This window comes from Zingiber officinale, chromosome 3B, assembly GCF_018446385.1.
Source record: "Zingiber officinale cultivar Zhangliang chromosome 3B, Zo_v1.1, whole genome shotgun sequence".
Lineage (NCBI taxonomy): Eukaryota > Viridiplantae > Streptophyta > Magnoliopsida > Zingiberales > Zingiberaceae > Zingiber > Zingiber officinale.
In genome coordinates this window covers 88,827,427-88,846,504 of record NC_055991.1, presented here as the reverse complement: position 1 = coordinate 88,846,504, position 19,078 = coordinate 88,827,427, and positions in this window count along the sequence as shown.

Here is a 19,078-nt window from a genome sequence, read left to right as displayed (position 1 = left end):
AACCTATTGTGTTCTTTAGAAGTTAAATTAGGAATCGCAGATGGAACTTAACATCATTAATTCCAAATTTAACTTATCTGTTTTTGATGGTTTAGATTTGGATCGCAAGCGGAACTTAACACTATTGATCCAAATCCACCTATGTTATTAATTTCATTAAATATTAATTTCCAAAATTGGTTTCCAGGACTGCATGGCGAGGCACATGGCCTTCTTGGATATGGGAGCAACCACCACCGCCTAGACAAAGCCTTTTAAGGAAAGCTAATATTTAATTTCCTTAAATAACTCTAGGTTTAACCAAAAAGAACAATTGAATCACAAATTTGAAAAACAAAGAAAACACAAACTCAAAAAATAAATTCAAATAAATAGATCTAATGCCTCTTGTGTTTGGAATTCTTACAAAGAAAAATAACTAGTATGATGCGGAAGAAAAATACTAGTTATACCTTTTCTTTGTATGCTAATGACCTCGAGATCTTCTGCCGTATTCCTCGCCTCGCCTTGGACGTCGTGTGGGCGACGATCCTCTAAGATGAACACCACCCAAAAGAGCTTTCTTTATCCTCCTCTAAAATCCGGCCACCACCACCAGCAAGGAGAAGAGAGCAAAGGGAAAAGAAGAGGGGAGAGGGAGGGCTGGCCACCAAGAGAGACTCCACCAAGAGAATAAGAATTGATGTCCCATGAAGCCTCCTCACCCCTTCTTTTATATTACTTGCCCAAGGCAAAAAAGGAAAGACTTTTTACCAAAGTTAAAATCTTCCTTTTTTTTTTCTTTTCTCCTTTTAATTTTCCTTTTCTTTCCTCTTGATTGAATCAATCACCAAACATTAATTGGATGATGATTTTTTTTTTATTTTGGGCGGCCCCTTGCTTGGGCACCAAACAAGGTGGCCAGCCACCTCATCAAGGAAAGAATTTTTTTATATAAAATTTTATAGGCTCTTATAAAATTTTACAAACTCTATTTTAATTTCCTAAAGCGGAGGTTAAAAAAGGAAAGTTTTAAAAATTAAAACTTTGTTTTAAAATTTAAAACTTCTCTTCTAAAAATTTCCTTTTTTAACATGGTTAGAAAAATTGAAAATTTAAATTTTAAAACTTCTCTTCCTTTTTTATTAAAATCATGAGGATGGTTAAAAAAGGAAAGTTTTAAAACTTTTAAACTTTCTTTTAAACCATGTGGCCTAATTCAAATAAGGAAAGTTTTATAAATTTAAAATCTCTCTTTTACAACTTGTAGATTTCTACAAAGAGAAGATTTTAAAAATTCAAAACACCCCTCCTTGTTTGAATTATTGTGGCTGACCCCTACATGCTTGAGAACCATGCAAAGGGCCGACCCTTTAAGAGGAGATGTGGCCGGCCATTGCTTGGTCACCAAGCAATGGGTCGGCCCCCTTCTTGGACACCAAGATGGGCCTTACTTTGGATGGACTTGAGGGTTTAATGAGGCTACAACAGGGACCTAGAGGAGAAATTGGTTTTGGCCTTCCGATGAACTTGAGTATCCCATGTTCGCCCTGAACACACAACTCAAGTTTATCGATAGTAACTCATTCCACTAGAGAGTAATTATCGCACTACTGCACCAATCCCAAATTACATTATGGGCTCCTTCTTATCATGAGTGTGTTAGACTCCCTGTGTTTAAGATAATGAATGTCCACTAATTAAGTAAGTTACTGACAACTCACTTAATTAATATCTAGCTCCAAGAGTAGTACCATTCAACTTTATTGTCATGTCTGACTAAGTCCACCTGCAGGGTTTAACATGGTAGTCCTTATGAGCTCCTCTTGGGGACATTCACAACCTAGATTACTAGGACAGTTTCTTTCTATAATCAACAACACATACTATAAGTAATATCATTTCCCAACTTATCGGGCCTATTGATTTATCAAGCTAAATCTCACCCTTTGATAAATTAAAGAAATAGATACTAAATATATATGCTTGTTATTATATTAGGATTAAAAGTACACACTTCTATAATAACTAAGGTCTAGTTCTTTTATTAAGTCAGTATAAAAAGAACTTACCTAAAATGGTCCTACTCAATACACTTAGAGTGTACTAGTGTAATTTATTAGTCAAGATAAACTAATACCTAATTACACTACGATTATACCATTGGTTTGTTCCTTTCCATCTTAGTCGTGAGCAACTATTTATAATTTATAAAGAGCTGATAACATGATCTTCTATGTGTGACACCACACACCATGTCATCTATAATTGTCACGCCCCCAAAGGAGTCCCTGCCAGAAGAAATTTCGACAGCATCTCCCCTGTACGGTGGACAATATGAAACATTACTACATACAAAATATACCTCAGCCACACTCGGCTGGAATATATATATACAAAATACAAACAACAGAACACACATTTTAATATACTTAGCCTACCGGCTGGACAAAAATGAAATAAACACAACCACGCAGTTTATATCATCAGCCTACTCGGCTGGAACAAAATAAATACAACCACGCGGTTTAATAAGCCTACACGGCTGAACGTAAACACACAGCAGCGGAAGACATAAAATGATACGAACGTAATACCAACGACACAAATAAAAATACCTGTCATCACAGACTTGACCCAAAATTCATATCGACTTGTTCAAAAGCAAAGTACGCAAAATTAACATACAATCCAAAATGATAACAAAACCAAAACGAAAACTATCCTCGAGTGTGACGTAGGACCCAGGACTAGCGGTCGGCATCTCTCCAAGCATCCATGACTCATCTACCTATTACCTGGCGAAAGAAAACCATTTTGCGGGGTGGTGAGTATTAGAACTCAGCGGGTAAAGATAAGATAGTGCATGAACATAATATACAGATAGAAAGTGCCAAAAGTATACAGTCTCATAAGAGGAAATGGCATATACTAAAGTAGAATCAAAACAACTGCTCCTACCTGAAACCATATCCTAGGCTAGGTATAGTAGGTTCGAACTGGTACTAATCTTCTATAGTACTGCTCATAACTACAGAGGTAATAAGCAAGATATATATAAATTTCCAATGACAAAACATCAGCAACGAGAATATATCTCAACACAAACACATCAGCATATGAAAACAACAGCAGTAAGTAAGCAATAACAACATATATAAACAGCATCAATCATAGCAAATATAATAACAGCGTATGCATAGATGGTCACTCCCGCCCACCTCTCTGCACCATGACCCTGTATGGTCGAGAGGCCGGGTCAGTGACAGACTGTACACCACTCCAGCTACCACTCACACAAATGGCCGAGGGGACAGTTGCATAGTAGCTAACTAGCTACATCTACGACGGGGTCCCTGTTGATCGTACTCCAGCTACCACTTACACGAATGGCCTGTTGGTGCAACATCCCTCAGGTCAAGGTTGACCTGGTTAACCAAGCTGAGTCTTGGTTTGGGTTTAGATGTTTGACAATAAGATATTGATTGGAGAAGAGTCAAGTAGGTCAAGGTTGACTGGATACTTGACTGAGAAGTCCTAACTGGCAAGCTAGGCAGAAGGAAATCCTGGTGAGTGAAGCCAGGTGAAAGTCCTAGTGAGTGAAGCTAGGCAGAAGGAAATCCTGGTGAGTGAAGCCAGGTGAAAGTCCTAGTGAGTGAAGCTAGGCAGAAGGAAATCCTGATGAGTGAAGCCAGGTGAAAGTCCTAGTGAGTGAAGCTAGGCAGATGGAAAACCCTAGTGAGTGAAGCTAGGTGAAAGTCCTGGTGAGTGAAGCCAGGCAAGGAAGGAAATCCAGATGGATCAAGGATGATCGGACATCTGGTGTTGGGAAGTCCAAGTAGGTCGAAGGGATTGACTGGATACTTGGCAAGGAAGGAAGTCCAGATGGGTCAAGGTTGGCCAGACATCTGGGGGAAGTCCAAGTAGGTCAATGGAGTGACCGGATACTTGGCACGACGAGTAAAAGTCCAAGTGGGTCAAAGGGATTGACCGGACACTTGGTGGGGAGTCCTGGCAGGTCAAGGGAGTGACCAGATGCGAGGCATGATGTACCAACAGGTCAAGGTTGACCGGATGTTGGTTAGGGAGGTTTAGGACTTGGTTTTGGGCAAAAACCAAGTGCTGGATCGATCCGTGGATCGATCCAGGCTGTGGATCGATCAGTGGATCGATCCAGATTCTTCCCAGCGAACAGAAAGCTTCTGGATCGATCCGTGGATCGATCCAGAGGTCCCGATCGATCAGCCGATCGATCGGGACGATGCTGCTTCGCGCAATAAGCGCTGGATCGATCCGTGGATCGATCCAGGCGCGTTTCCTGAGCACAGAGGCGCTCTGAATCGATCCGTGGATCGATCCAAAGCCTCCCCGATCGATTCGGAACATTCGAATCGATCGGGATCCGACCGTTGCGTCGGGTTTAAAGCCGCAGGCGAGCGTGGTCTTCGGCATCTCTTCACGAGCTCTTCTCAGATTCATTCCAGCTCCTCCACAGCTCTCTACAAGCACGTGATCGCCAGTTCTTGAAGGTTCTTGGAGGCTTTCCAAGTCAAGAGGCGGATCTATTGCAAGAGGAAGAAGTTAGGGTTAGGGTTTTTACTGCACATCTTGTAAGCTTTTGCTTAACTTGTATTTCCCTTTCTTCTTCTTGTATTGAGGGTGTTGTAGGGCTTCTCCGCCTTTGGTAGTTACCATAAAGGAGTGTTATTCATAGTGGAGGGTGTGTGCGTTGGTGTGGATCCTTGGATTAGTCACCTCTTGTGAGGTGGATACCAAGTAAAATCCTAGTGTTAGCGTTTTGTGTTTGTTTCTGTATTTTCCGCTGCACATCCAAGAAGAAACAAGCAACGCCAAGCAACGAAGCACACCAAGCGAACGCGACGAGCTATTCACCCCCCCCCCCTCTAGCTACTTTTGGTCCTAACAAGTGGTATCAGAGCGAGGCCGCTCTTCACCGGAATCATCGCCGGAAGGGTCAAGCATATCAAGAAAAGCTAGAGGGTGAAGAAGTTGGAGCAAATTCTTCAAGTTCAAGATTTTATCAAGCTCAACTTCAAGATGCAATTCCAAGATGGACTTGGATTTGACACAAGGGTGGCTCCACCATACACTTCTACAAGTTTTGATTCTTGGAGATCAAGAATCGAAAACTTTCTTATGATGGAGATAGAGCAATGGTTTGCTCTAATGGAAGGCTTCAAAGCTCCAACGAACTCCAAGGGCAAGCTTCTAAAGAAAAGCAGATGGAGCTCAGAGCAAATTCAAAGGGGCGAGGCAAATGACAAAGTGACCAAGCTTCTGGTCAACTTATTGCCTAGCCACATCTTGGCTCGAGTTGGAGAATTCGAAGATGCCAAGGAGCTTTGGAGCAAATTGGCCAAGCTTCATGAAGAGATCCCCTCCACTGTACAAGATCATGAAGAATCCAAAGAGGGTGACTCTTTGGAGCAAGACCAAAAGGAGGATTCCGAGGTTGATAGATGCTCAACCTCCGAAGAAGAGGAAATCCAAGAAGCTTCATCCTCAAGGGAATGCAACGAAGGGAACAAGGAGGGAGCATATTCCTTGTTTCATATTCAAGATGATGAAGCCTCCACCTCTAGGATTGAGGGGGAGCAATCCTTGGTGACACCGGATCAAGAAGAAGGAGAAGCCTCTACATCCGGGTCAAGAGAAGAAGAGGAGGAAGAAGCTTCTACCTCCACAAGTCAAGAAAAATCAAATGGAGGAGAATCAAGGTCCGATCAAGAGGAAGTCTCTACCTCCGGATCCAAAGAAAAAGATGCCACTCCTACAAGCAAAGGTATAAATATTTCAATTAATAATAAAAATCATATTATATGCTTTGAATGTAGGGAACATGGGCACTACAAGAGCAAGTGCCCTAAATTAGCCAAGAAAAAGGGCCAAGTGGCACAAAAGGGCAAGGTGAAGCTCAAGGAGGCCATCCCCAACACAAAGAAGAGCAAGGAGCATATTATATGCTTCTCTTGCAATCAAAAGGGGCATTATCGTAGTCAATGCCCCAAGGGGAAGAAGAAGGTCAAGGCTCAAGGAGGCACTAGTCAAGGGGGAGCCTCCAAGGTAAAGAAGAAGGTAACATTCATTGAGCCTATTCCTTTGCAAAATGGTAGAAAGCAGGATAGTTCTAATTTTTATCATTTTAATGCAATTTATCATAAGAATAGAAAGCATGAGGGCTGTAAGGAAAAGCATGTGGCCCTACATGCTAAGACTATCACTCCTAGGGTTAGGAATGTAGGTAAAAGTCTAGGCAATAACTCTAAGGATCTTAGATACAAGCCTAGAAACCAAAATGCTCATGGACTTAATGAAAAACCAAATTCTAAGGATTTAATGATAGAAAATCAAGTCTTGAGATCAAGACTTGATAAAATGGAAAAGACCCTAAAAAGGATGGAAAATATCCTAAAAGGGCAAAATGAGCAAAACCTAGGGCTAGGAAAGTCAAAGCCATCAAATAGCCATAGAGGTTTAGGATACAAACCAAAGGCTAAGAAGGATGTGCCTAGTTATCATAGGGTTCCATATAGTTATGGAACAAACCCTAGGTTTAGTGGTCAAGTCAAAAATACTAGGGAAGTCATCCCTAAGAGTATTTTTGCAACCAAAGTGACTAAGACTTCTAAGAAGTCTAAGAAAGTTACTAACAAGGTTACAAGGGAGGCTATCCCTAGGGTTGACCTAGAAAATGTGTCCAAGGCTTCTAAGAAGCCCAACAAGGTCACTAGGAAGGTATCTAGGGAAGTTATCCCTAGTGAGTACCTAGAGCATCCAAGGAGCACCAATAGGTGTTGGGTTCCTAGGAGCATCTTCTCTACCCCATAAATGGGTTAGAGAGTGTCAACTCCAATTAGAAGGGTAGTTAACCCAACTTTGAGGAAATTGACACTCAAGGAGCATTTTCAAGGTTTTTGTTAACCTTTGAAAATGAAATGGAACTAATATTTACTCCTTGAAAGAGTAAAATGTGCCTAGTGGTGAAAATTTGATTTTAATCTTAAAAGGCACATATTGGGAAATTCATAAGAGCTACCAAGTTGGGATTTTGGTATGTTCTTAGGAAATTTAAGGCAATCCGGGCCTTAACTTTAAAGTGCTACTCTTGTGGAAAAATGAAATATGCCAACATTTGAGAAATATGATTAATTTCAATTGGCATAAATTAATCAAGGGAATTAGAAATGCCAATTTAGGTTTTGGCGTTTTCTTGACGCACTTAAGGGCAATCTAGGTTTAAGTTGTAAGTTTAGCTAAGGTTTTAAGGATACTTAGATAGCTAATCTAGGTATATTTTATTTATGCTAAATCTTGCCTTGATTGTTTGCCCATCATATGCCATGACATCATGTCTACTTTTGCATTCATGACTTATTATGAAAAATACAAAAATACCATGTCATGACATTCATACATCATGTAGTTATAGGATATTTTCTTTTGAAAATTATTTCCTTTTGATGTATGCCATAACATTATCATGCATTAAGTTTAATTTCTTGTAATCAAGGACAAAAGGCATTTACCAACACTTATTATCAAGTGACATCCTAGGTGGGTGTTTAATATCTCCAAAATGCCTAGATAGTATGCATGATCCCTAGATTAGGGCAAAACCAATCTCTACATCTCACAAAGACTATAAGGTGACTTGTATGTGCTTTAGTGCACATTAGATACAAGTGAGATGTTAGGATGATGAACAAAGCTCAAGATGTTGATTTAGTGCATTCTTTTGAGTTTTAGTTTCATCAAAACACATAGATATGTGTTTTCCCATCATTGGGAAAGCTAATGTACAAGTCATGTGCATTATGCCCAAGGAACATGATGGGATATTGGTTTTGAAAATGTTTTTAAAATGTTTTTGGAAAACCTTGGTGAAGGCTATCTTTTGATAGTAATCACCATTGAATAGTTAGACACAAACTTGAAGAAAACACTAAAGTTTTTGCAAGTTTTCAAGTTTGTGTCAATCTTTGAAAATATGATGTATTTTCATAGAAAACTATTTTTCCTTGATAATATATGCCCTAAACAATGTCTACACGAAATTTCATAATTTTTGGATTTTTGTAGAATTTTCTAGGGGTTTCTGAAGTTGACTGAAATGGAATTTCAGCAACTATCAGAGCTCCGATCGATCCATGGATCGATTCAGAAGGCATTTCCCGCGAGCAGAAGCTCGCTGGATCGATCAGCCGATCGATCCAGGGTGTCTGAATCGATCAGTGGATCGATTCAGAGAGGTTCAATCGATTGGAACCCAACTCCAATCGATCCAAGTTGCTGATTTTGGCTGGGAAAGCCTGATTTCAGCACTTTGAACCTACTTTAGTCTAGGTAACCTTTCCAAACCCTTAAAATACATTTGTATACATAAATAGGGGTGTTTTCGTGATGAAAACAAGGATAGAATGGTAAAGGAAGGCTAAGTTGAAGTTTAGGTTGAGGTTTGTTTCAAATTTTGAACATTTGAACCTCAAAACTTCTAAATCTGGGTTTCCTAAAGGTTTAGGGATTCCAAGTCATTGTTGGTGCAATGACAGAAGTTACCACCATGTCTTTAGGGGGAGGGACTCTTTAAAGACATGAAAATTATTTTTCATGAACCTAGGAAGGTGGTTAACCTTCTGTTGTGAACTTGCTCAAGGTTGAGCATTTAAACTTGAAATGGGGATAAATGGGGAGTGGATATCCTCATCATTTCAAGTGGCAACTCAAGTGGTTGAAAATGCTCAAGGTTGGGTATTTGTCAACATTGAGGGAAAAGTTAAGGATAATGAAGGGTATGGGACCTTCAATATTGAGTTGATCACAATGAGTGAAATTGTGATCACGATGAGCAACTCTTCAGGGGGAGAGTCTTCAACAAATGGAGTTGTTGAAGTGTGCCCAAAATTGGAGCATAGGTTGATGTGTGTCCAAAGACGGGTTGATGTTTTTGTAAGGAGTTGATGTGTGCCAATAGGGGGAGAATGAAAGGAAGTAAGTTAGGTTTTCATTACCTAGAGGGAGTTTGCCCTCTAAGGGGGAGAATGAAAAGCTTAATTTATGGGTTCATTACCTAGTGGCATGAAGAAGGAGGCTATAGGATTAGCCTAACTTACATGTGGGATTGTAAGTGTTATTGTGGTATTGTCAAACATCAAAAAGGGGGAGATTGTTGGTGCAACATCCCTCAGGTCAAGGTTGACCTGGTTAACCAAGCTGAGTCTTGGTTTGGGTTTAGATGTTTGACAATAAGATATTGATTGGAGAAGAGTCAAGTAGGTCAAGGTTGACTGGATACTTGACTAAGAAGTCCTAACTGGCAAGCTAGGCAGAAGGAAATCCTGGTGAGTGAAAGTCCTAGTGAGTGAAGCTAGGCAGAAGGAAATCCTGGTGAGTGAAGCCAGGTGAAAGTCCTAGTGAGTGAAGCTAGGCAGAAGGAAATCCTGGTGAGTGAAGCCAGGTGAAAGTCCTAGTGAGTGAAGCTAGGCAGATGGAAAACCCTAGTGAGTGAAGCTAGGTGAAAGTCCTGGTGAGTGAAGCCAGGCAAGGAAGGAAATCCAGATGGATCAAGGATGATCGGACATCTGGTGTTGGGAAGTCCAAGTAGGTCAAAGGATTGACTGGATACTTGGCAAGGAAGGAAGTCCAGATGGGTCAAGGTTGGCCAGACATCTGGGGGAAGTCCAAGTAGGTCAATGGAGTGACCGGATACTTGGCACGACGAGTAAAAGTCCAAGTGGGTCAAAGGGATTGACCGGACACTTGGTGGGGAGTCCTGGCAGGTCAAGGGAGTGACCAGATGCGAGGCATGATGTACCAACAGGTCAAGGTTGATCGGATGTTGGTTAGGGAGGTTTAGGACTTGGTTTTGGGCAAAAACCAAGTGCTGGATCGATCCGTGGATCGATCCAGGTTGTGGATCGATCAGTGGATCGATCCAGATTCTTCCCAGCGAACAGAAAGCCTCTGGATCGATCCAGAGGTCCCGATCGATCAGCCGATCGATCGGGACGATGCTGCGATAAGCGCCGGATCGATCCGTGGATCGATCGGCAGTTCTGATAGGCGCTGAATCGATCCGTGGATCGATCCAAAGCCTCCCGATCGATTGGGAACATTCGAATCGATCGGGATCCGACCGTTGGCGTGTTTAAAGCCGCAGGCGAGCGTGGTCTTCGGCATCTCTTCACGAGCTCTTCTCAGATTCATTCCAGCTCCTCCACAGCTCTCTACAAGCACGTGATCGCCAGTTCTTGAAGGTTCTTGGAGGCTTTCCAAGTCAAGAGGCGGATCTATTGCAAGAGGAAGAAGTTAGGGTTAGGGTTTTTACTGCACATCTTGTAAGCTTTTGCTTAACTTGTATTTCCCTTTCTTCTTCTTGTATTGAGGGTGTTGTAGGGCTTCTCCGCCTTTGGTAGTTACCATAAAGGAGTGTTATTCATAGTGGAGGGTGTGTGCGTTGGTGTGGATCCTTGGATTAGTCACCTCTTGTGAGGTGGATACCAAGTAAAATCCTAGTGTTAGCGTTTTGTGTTTGTTTCTGTATTTTCCGCTGCACATCCAAGAAGAAACAAGCAACGCCAAGCAACGAAGCACACCAAGCGAACGCGACGAGCTATTCACCCCCCCTCTAGCTACTTTTGGTCCTAACATGGCCGAGTGCGGCACGACAGGACAAGCGGCATCAACTGCAGCTACCACTCTCTCGAATGACCGAGGATGCGGCATGCATGCAATGACATGATGCGAACAATGCAACAGTCATCATATATACATATATAAGCAGAAATAGGTATGCTACATGAAGCCAGCATGTTCAATATCGTACATAAATAAGCAACAGTCAAAACATACAAACATGGTATCCAATATCTGCTACTGATCATGGACAACAATAAGAGACTGTATGGATATAAAAACGAGTAACTCAAAGGTTTTGAGTGGAAGTATCAAGCATAGGAAAAATTTCGAGTGGAGTCAAGGTAAAGAAATTCTTATCCAAAATAGCTCATGCACTAAGTTCGAAAAAACTAGAGAATCAAAATAAGAAGTACCCGCCTTAATACGTAGATCATGTCAAACCAATCCCATGTCGAGACACTCGCCTTGAATCACCGTCCTGCGATCACATAATATATTTAACTAATTACATGTATAGCAAATAGCTAAATAAAATCTCAAACCAATTAATGAAACCCTAACCCAACACGATCACTAGGCAATTTTAATTAATGATTACCTTTAAGTATCTCCTCTATGAAACCTTAACCTTCCCAATCAAGAAATCTTAACTAACTTCACAACCACATTGGATTATATAAATCTAAACATTCCACCGTTATATTGGATTTAAATCCCATCCCACCAATCTACACCAACACTAGTATTTTTCTAGAATTAACAGAAGCCGTACAAATTACTGAACAATCCCATTATAGCCTATCCCATCCAACCATCACTCTAGAACTTCAAAAGCACTCAACGAACCAGAAAAGCACCATGTAACACCGTAAAATCTTTTGAATAAACCTTGGAAATCCACAGCTATATTGAAACTCAGAACAACATTGAATAGAACCCAGAAATTTCCTCCATTCCAAACACAACACCAAAGCCACATACCTCACTCAAAACAAGGTTTCTAAAACCAACAATCATCTCAAAACATGAACTCAAAGACCCACACCATCATCACATTATGTATCAATGCAAAAACAGAAATCTCAACACTTATCTCAAAAAATAGTTCCATCATCAAGTCAAGTATCATTACTAACACAACAATTTCAAATCCAACAAAAGAAGCTCAAAATCAAACCACCCTTAGAATCCCTTGAGAGGCAACACGAGAAATCAACCACTAAATCATCAACACTAAATCCATCAAGAAGAAACCGAACAAAAAGACAAGTCCAATTGTAAACCCTAAATCCAGTGTGGGACCTAGAAGCATCACTAATGGAAGCAAAAACATCAAGGAAGAAATCGATCGCAACTCATTCAACCATTCGGACATGATGGGCAAGCCGATTGACACCTCCTAGCTACTCATCCCTTACTCCACAGATCTTATACCGTCATAGAAGAGGGTACTTAATGGCTAGCCCTCGTCGTGGCCGGAGGTCAAAGTGGATCGGGCGGTCGGTGCTAGGGCAGAGAGGAGGGCAGAATCTGAGTCCTGCGGCGTCTGTGATGGCGCAAGGAAACTCGAAGAGGGACCTCTTCTAGCTCGTGACCGAAGGGGGCGGATCGGCTCTTCTCCGTGCGGCGGCTCTGCGGCTGATCCGACTTCGACGATCGAGGGAGAGGACTAGGGGTTCGGCTGGCGTCGGCTCGGGTAGTATCACTCGACGCCGACTGCAGGGATCGGGCGGAGATCGCTCGCGAAGGAGATGAGGAGAGGAAAAGGGGTTCGAGCGGCGGTTTTGGCGTCGGGAGCAAGGGGAAATCGAGAGAGGTTGTGCGGCGATGAGGAAAATCGGGAAGAGGAGGGCTTTTATAAAAGAAAACTTAGGTTTAGTGCAATTAAACCCTAAGTTGATTCCTTAATCAACTCCTACTTTCGGGTATTTCTAACAGACTTTTATCGGGTCCATTAGTGCATCCCCTCTAAATACGTCATACGGGCTCCGATTAATTTCAGAAAAATTTCTAAAAAATCCTAAAAATTCCGTTAAGGCTATTAGCCTATTAAACCTTATTATTTAATTATTAATTGGATGCCATATTTTACATTCTCCCCCACTAATAAAAATTTGGTCCCCAAATTTACTACTCAACTCAGGAATCCTCATCCAAGGATAACAACTAAGCAACATACTCATATACTACCCCAACCAAATATCATGAACAAACCTCTAACCTCAAGGGATGACCTTGTGGGTTATGGGCCCACCCTGCTTCCGCTGCGTACATACTCTGTTACCTACCCAACTATGAATAAATTAATTACATCTTAAATCCATAATACACACTGTCAATATATCCTCTTTATTACACTCTTTAAAGATTCAATCTGACTCCCTAGCACTTACTTCAGTGAAGCAAGTTCGAAGAACTTAGTCAAATAATAACCATAATAGTTATGATGGCAACAACAGGATTAATTCAACTAGGGTCCTAAATCAGATCAAAATTTAAATTACAAATTGCATTCTGCCTATTATAGGAAATAAACATTTAGAAAATTCAAAATTCATTATTCTAGAAAGAGATGCACCTAAGCAAGACCTGGAATAATCTGCAATCCCTATAATACCAAAACTTCAAAAGTTATCCAAGTCTATTGTTTTAGAAAAGGAAAAGATCCACACTAACCGATCATAACTGAAATTAAATCTCAACCGTTATGATTAGAAATTGGAAGCTGATCTGGACCACAATGTTGATACTAAACATTTCCCCTGAGAACGATTTCCTAAAAACACAGATTTCTTAAAACATAATAAATGCAACCATATTTGAACATTGGTTAATTTCCACATTTGCATTTTTCCCACTGGGCTTCCACAATGAGGTTTCTAGCTAGTGTCTCATAATTTCCATGAAAATAAGTAAATCGATACTCTATTGATCAAAGTTAACAAAAGTCAATTGGTTCTCTACTAATCGAAGTAACACGATATTTAGGATATACTATTCACTACCCAACTAGTAATAGAGGAACTAGTAACACTGGTGGTATGGTAGGAAGATTTTACGAATTTGTAATCAGTGATCTCTACTTAGGTTTAATGTACCTAAGCAATGGCTAACCCAACACGTCACATATGGTATAAACAACTAACCAAGTACTAGCAAAAGTGTACGATAACGATATACCACATACCTCCTATAGCTTGGAGATTCCTGCCGCTGCCTAGTCCCAAAACTCGAGAGTCACATCGAGGGATCAATTTACAAAGGGAAAACAAAACAATCGGAACACCGAAAAATCATAAATCGAAATAAGATCAAAATTTCAAAACACAAAACACAACATTTGACTCGAACCATGCTCTGATACCATAAAATTGGTATTAGATTAACTTGAAAATCCATAATACGAAAAACAAATCGCAAAATTTGAAACATAAAAATAGGCTTCGCAACCTAAGCTCTGATACCACTAAATTGTCACGCCCCCAAAGGAGTCCCTGCCAGAAGAAATTTCGACAGCATCTCCCCTGTACGGCGGACAATATGAAACATTACTACATACAAAATATACCTCAGCCACACTCGGCTGGAATATATATATACAAAATACAAACAACAGAACACACAATTTAATATACTTAGCCTACCGGCTGGACAAAAAATGAAATAAACACAACCACGCAGTTTATATCATCAGCCTACTCGGCTGGAACAAAATAAATACAACCACGCGGTTTAATAAGCATACACGGCTGAACGTAAACACACAGCAGCGGAAGACATAAAACGATACGAACGTAAAACCAACGACACAAATAAAAATACCTGTCATCACAGACTTGACCCAAAATTCATATCGACTTGTTCAAAAGCAAAGTACGTAAAATTAACATACAATCCAAAACGATAACAAAACCAAAACGAAAACTATCCTCGAGTGTGACGTAGGACCCAGGACTAGCGGTCGGCATCTCTCCAAGCATCCATGACTCATCTACCTGTTACTTGGCGAAAGAAAACCATTTTGCGGGGTGGTGAGTATTAGAACTCAGAGGGTAAAGATAAGATAGTGCATGAACATAATATACAGATAGAAAGTGCCAAAAGTATACAGTCTCATAAGAGGAAATGGCAGATACTAAAGTAGAATCAAAACAACTGCTCCTACCTGAAACCATATCCTAGGCTAGGTATAGTAGGTTATAACTGGTACTAATCTTCTATAGTACTGCTCATAACTACAGAGGTAATAAGCAAGATATATACAAATTTTCAATGACAAAACATCAGCAACGAGAATATATCTCAACACAAACACATCAGCATATGAGAACAACAGCAGTAAGTAATCAATAACAACATATATAAACAGCATCAATCATAGCAAATATAATAACAGCGTATGCACAGATGGTCACTCCCGCCCACCTCTCCGCACCATGACCCCTGTATGGTCGAGAGGCCGGGTCAGTGACAGACTGTACACCACTCCAGCTACCACTCACACAAATGGCCGAGGGGGCAGTTGCATAGTAGCTAACTAGCTACATCTGCGACGGGGTCCCTGTTGCTTGTACTCTAGCTACCACTCACACGAATGGCCGAGTGCGGCACGGCAGGACAAGCGGCATCAACTGTAGCTACCACTCTCTCGAATGACCGAGGATGCGGCATGCATGCAATGACATGATGCGAACAATGCAACAGTCATCATATATACATATATAAGCAGAAATAGGTATGCTACATGAAGCCAGCATGTTCAATATCGTACATAAATAAGCAACAGTCAAAACATACAAACATGGTATCCAATATCTGCTACTGATCATGGACAACAATAAGAGACTGTATGGATATAAAAACGAGTAACTCAAAGGTTTTGAGTGGAAGTATCAAGCATAGGAAAATTTTCGAGTGGAGTCAAGGTAAAGAAATTCTTATCCAAAATAGCTCATGCACTAAGTTCGAAAAAACTAGAGAATCAAAATAAGAAGTACCCGCCTTAATACGTAGATCATGTCAAACCAATCCCATGTCGAGACACTCGCCTTGAATCACCGTCCTGCGATCACATAATATATTTAACTAATTACATGTATAGCAAATAGCTAAATAAAATCTCAAACCAATTAAGAAAACCCTAACCCAACATGATCACTAGGCAATTTTAATTAATGATTACCTTTAAGTATCTCCTCTATGAAACCTTAACCTTCCCAATCAAGAAATCTTAACTAACTTCACAACCACATTGGATTAGATAAATCTAAACATTCCACCGTTATATTGGATTTAAATCCCATCCCACCAATCTACACCAACACTAGTATTTTTCTAGAATTAACAGAAGCCGTACAAATTACTGAACAATCCCATTACAGCCTATCCCATCCAACCATCACTCTAGAACTTCAAAAGCACTCAACGAACCAGAAAATCACCATGTAACACCGTAAAATCTTTTGAATAAACCTTGGAAATCCACAGCTATATTGAAACTCAGAACAACATTGAATAGAACCCAGAAATTTCCTCCATTCCAAACACAACACCAAAGCCACATACCTCACTCAAAACAAGGTTTCTAAAACCAACAATCATCTCAAAACATGAACTCAAAGACCCACACCATCATCACATTATGTATCAATGCAAAAATAGAAATCTCAACACTCATCTCAAAAAATAGTTCCATCATCAAGTCAAGTATCATTACTAACACAACAATTTCAAATCCAACAAAAGAAGCTCAAAATCAAACCACCCTTAGAATCCCTTGAGAGGCAACACGAGAAATCAACCACTAAATCATCAACACTAAATCCATCAAGAAGAAACCGAACAAAAAGACAAGTCCAATTGTAAACCCTAAATCCAGTGTGGGACCTAGAAGCATCACCAATGGAAGCAAAAACATCAAGGAAGAAATCTATCGCAACTCATTCAACCATTCGGACATGATGGGCAAGCCGATTGACACATCCTAGCTACTCATCCCTTACTCCACAGATCTTATACCGTCATAGAAGAGGTTACTTAATGGCTAGCCCTCGTCGTGGCCGGAGGTGAAAGTGGATCGGGCGGTCGGTGCTGGGGCAGAGAGGAGGGCAGAATCTGAGTCCTGCGGCGTCTGTGATGGCGCAAGGAAACTCGAAGAGGAACCTCTTCTAGCTCGTGATCGAAGGGGGTGGACCGGCGCTTCTCCGTGTGACGGCTCTGCGGCTGATCCGACTTCGGCGATCGAGGGAGAGGACTAGGGGTTCGGCTGGCGTCGGCTCGGGTAGTATCACTCGACGCCGACAGCAGGGATCGGGCGGAGATCGCTCGCGAAGGAGATGATGAGAGGAAAAGGGGTTCGAGCGGCGGTTTTAGCGTCGGGAGCAAGGGGAAATCGAGAGAGGTTGTGCGGCGATGAGGAAAATCGGGAAGAGGAGGGCTTTTATAAAAGAAAACTTAGGTTTAGTGCAATTAAACCCTAAGTTGATTCCTTAATCAACTCCTACTTTCGGGTATTTCTAACAGACTTTTATCGGGTCCATTAGTGCATCCTCTCTAAATACGTCATACGGGCTCCGATTAATTTCAGAAAAATTTCTAAAAATCCTAAAAATTCCGTTAAGGCTATTAGCCTATTAAATCTTATTATTTAATTATTAATTGGATGCCATATTTTTCAGGTTTGTTCCTTTCTATCTTAGTCGTGAGCAACTATTTATAATTTATAAAGAGCTGATAACATGATCTTCTATGTGTGACACCACACACCATGTCATCTACTTTATAAATTAATTGAACAACTATATTTAACAAATAAATATAGACATTTGACTAATGCGATTCTTTTATTTCAAAAATAAATGTTTACAAAAGCTAGACTTTTAGTATACACTCTAACAGATATGAGTGGCCACGATTGGAGGTATAGTAGGTGGTGGTACCGAAAATGGAGCAACCGGTACCGCTGGTGCAGGTGTTGGGTACACTATAGGTACTGGGGACGCGGGTTCCGCTGGTGCCAGGGATACGGTAGGTCCTGGTGGCGGTGGTGCTGGGTACACCGCAGAATCTGCTGGTGGAGGTATCGGGTTTGCCACGGGTGGTACAGTGTGTACGGTATGGGTGGGTACCTCCAGCGAAGCCACCGGAGTCTGAGATCCCGACGCATCTGCAGTATCTTGAGTCGGTCCCTGATCGACAGGCTCAATCCCAGTAGGGATCTCTGGCGAGTCCGTTGCCAGAGATTCTAAAGTCCTCTTACGTGGTCGTCCAGCACCCCGTCTCGATGCAGTTGTTCGTGTAGATCTCCTCATATCTATTAAGTTATAACTCAGATATTACTACAAGTATAAAAATTATAAAATTAACTTTATACCTATTTATCGTCTGGAGATGTTTCATCGCTATCCAGTCCCCATTTATAACCTCAGAATTCTATATGAAAAAATCAACAAAAATCCATACAAATCCAAAATGGAATTCCAAAACACGAACATAACAAAAATCCGTACAAATCTAAAAATGCCCAGTTTGACTCACAAACTTGGCTCTGATACCAAAAATATTGTCATGCCCTAGGTAGTCCCTGCCAGAAGAATTTTCGGCAGCATCTCCCCTGTACGGGTGACAATTTGAAACTTCCTACAACAATCCAGATACCTGGGCCAATATGGCCGGAACATATGTATAATAACATACCATGCAGTTTAAGAGTAAAAAACTAAACCTAAGCAAAAACAACGATATGGAAATCATCTCAAATATCCTACTCCACTATACTCATAAAACTCAAATCTTATTCCTACTCAACTACACCCATAAAACTCAAATCATATTCCTACTCAACTACACCCATAAAACTCAAATCATAATGATGCAAATAAAATCAACTCACCTCTTCTGCCATCCAGGTAGACATGTAGCAGAACATATCCAAATAAAACCCCATCGTCAAATAAAAGGACCATACAAGATCCAAGTGCCAAAACCAGAACAAGTCTAAAACATAGTTTAGATAGTATAATAAGAAAAAAAATAAAAGACCAAACAAACATCCTTGCGATCTGTAGGGGGACTAGTGACTGGAGATCTCCGGACAGCCTCAACCTGAAAATAGTAATATCAATGGGGTAAGTCAACTCCTCAGTGGATAACTACTGACATGCATAGTAAGAAATAACAACTAATAATAAGAATGCGTACAGTCTCCTGGATATATATATCATATGAAAAAATGTCAAACTGTAAGGAGAAGGAGTATCTATACTAAGCAGGACCTGGGTATAGGGATAATAAGGTCGTCAGACCTGTTAGGATCGGTTGAGCTAGAGGGGGGGGGGTGAATGGCTCACTTCTTTTGCTGACCAACTTTGTTTTGCACAGCGAAAATCTGAAGGCAATGCTAACACCGGTATTTACTTGGTATCCACCTCCTCAAGGAGGTGAC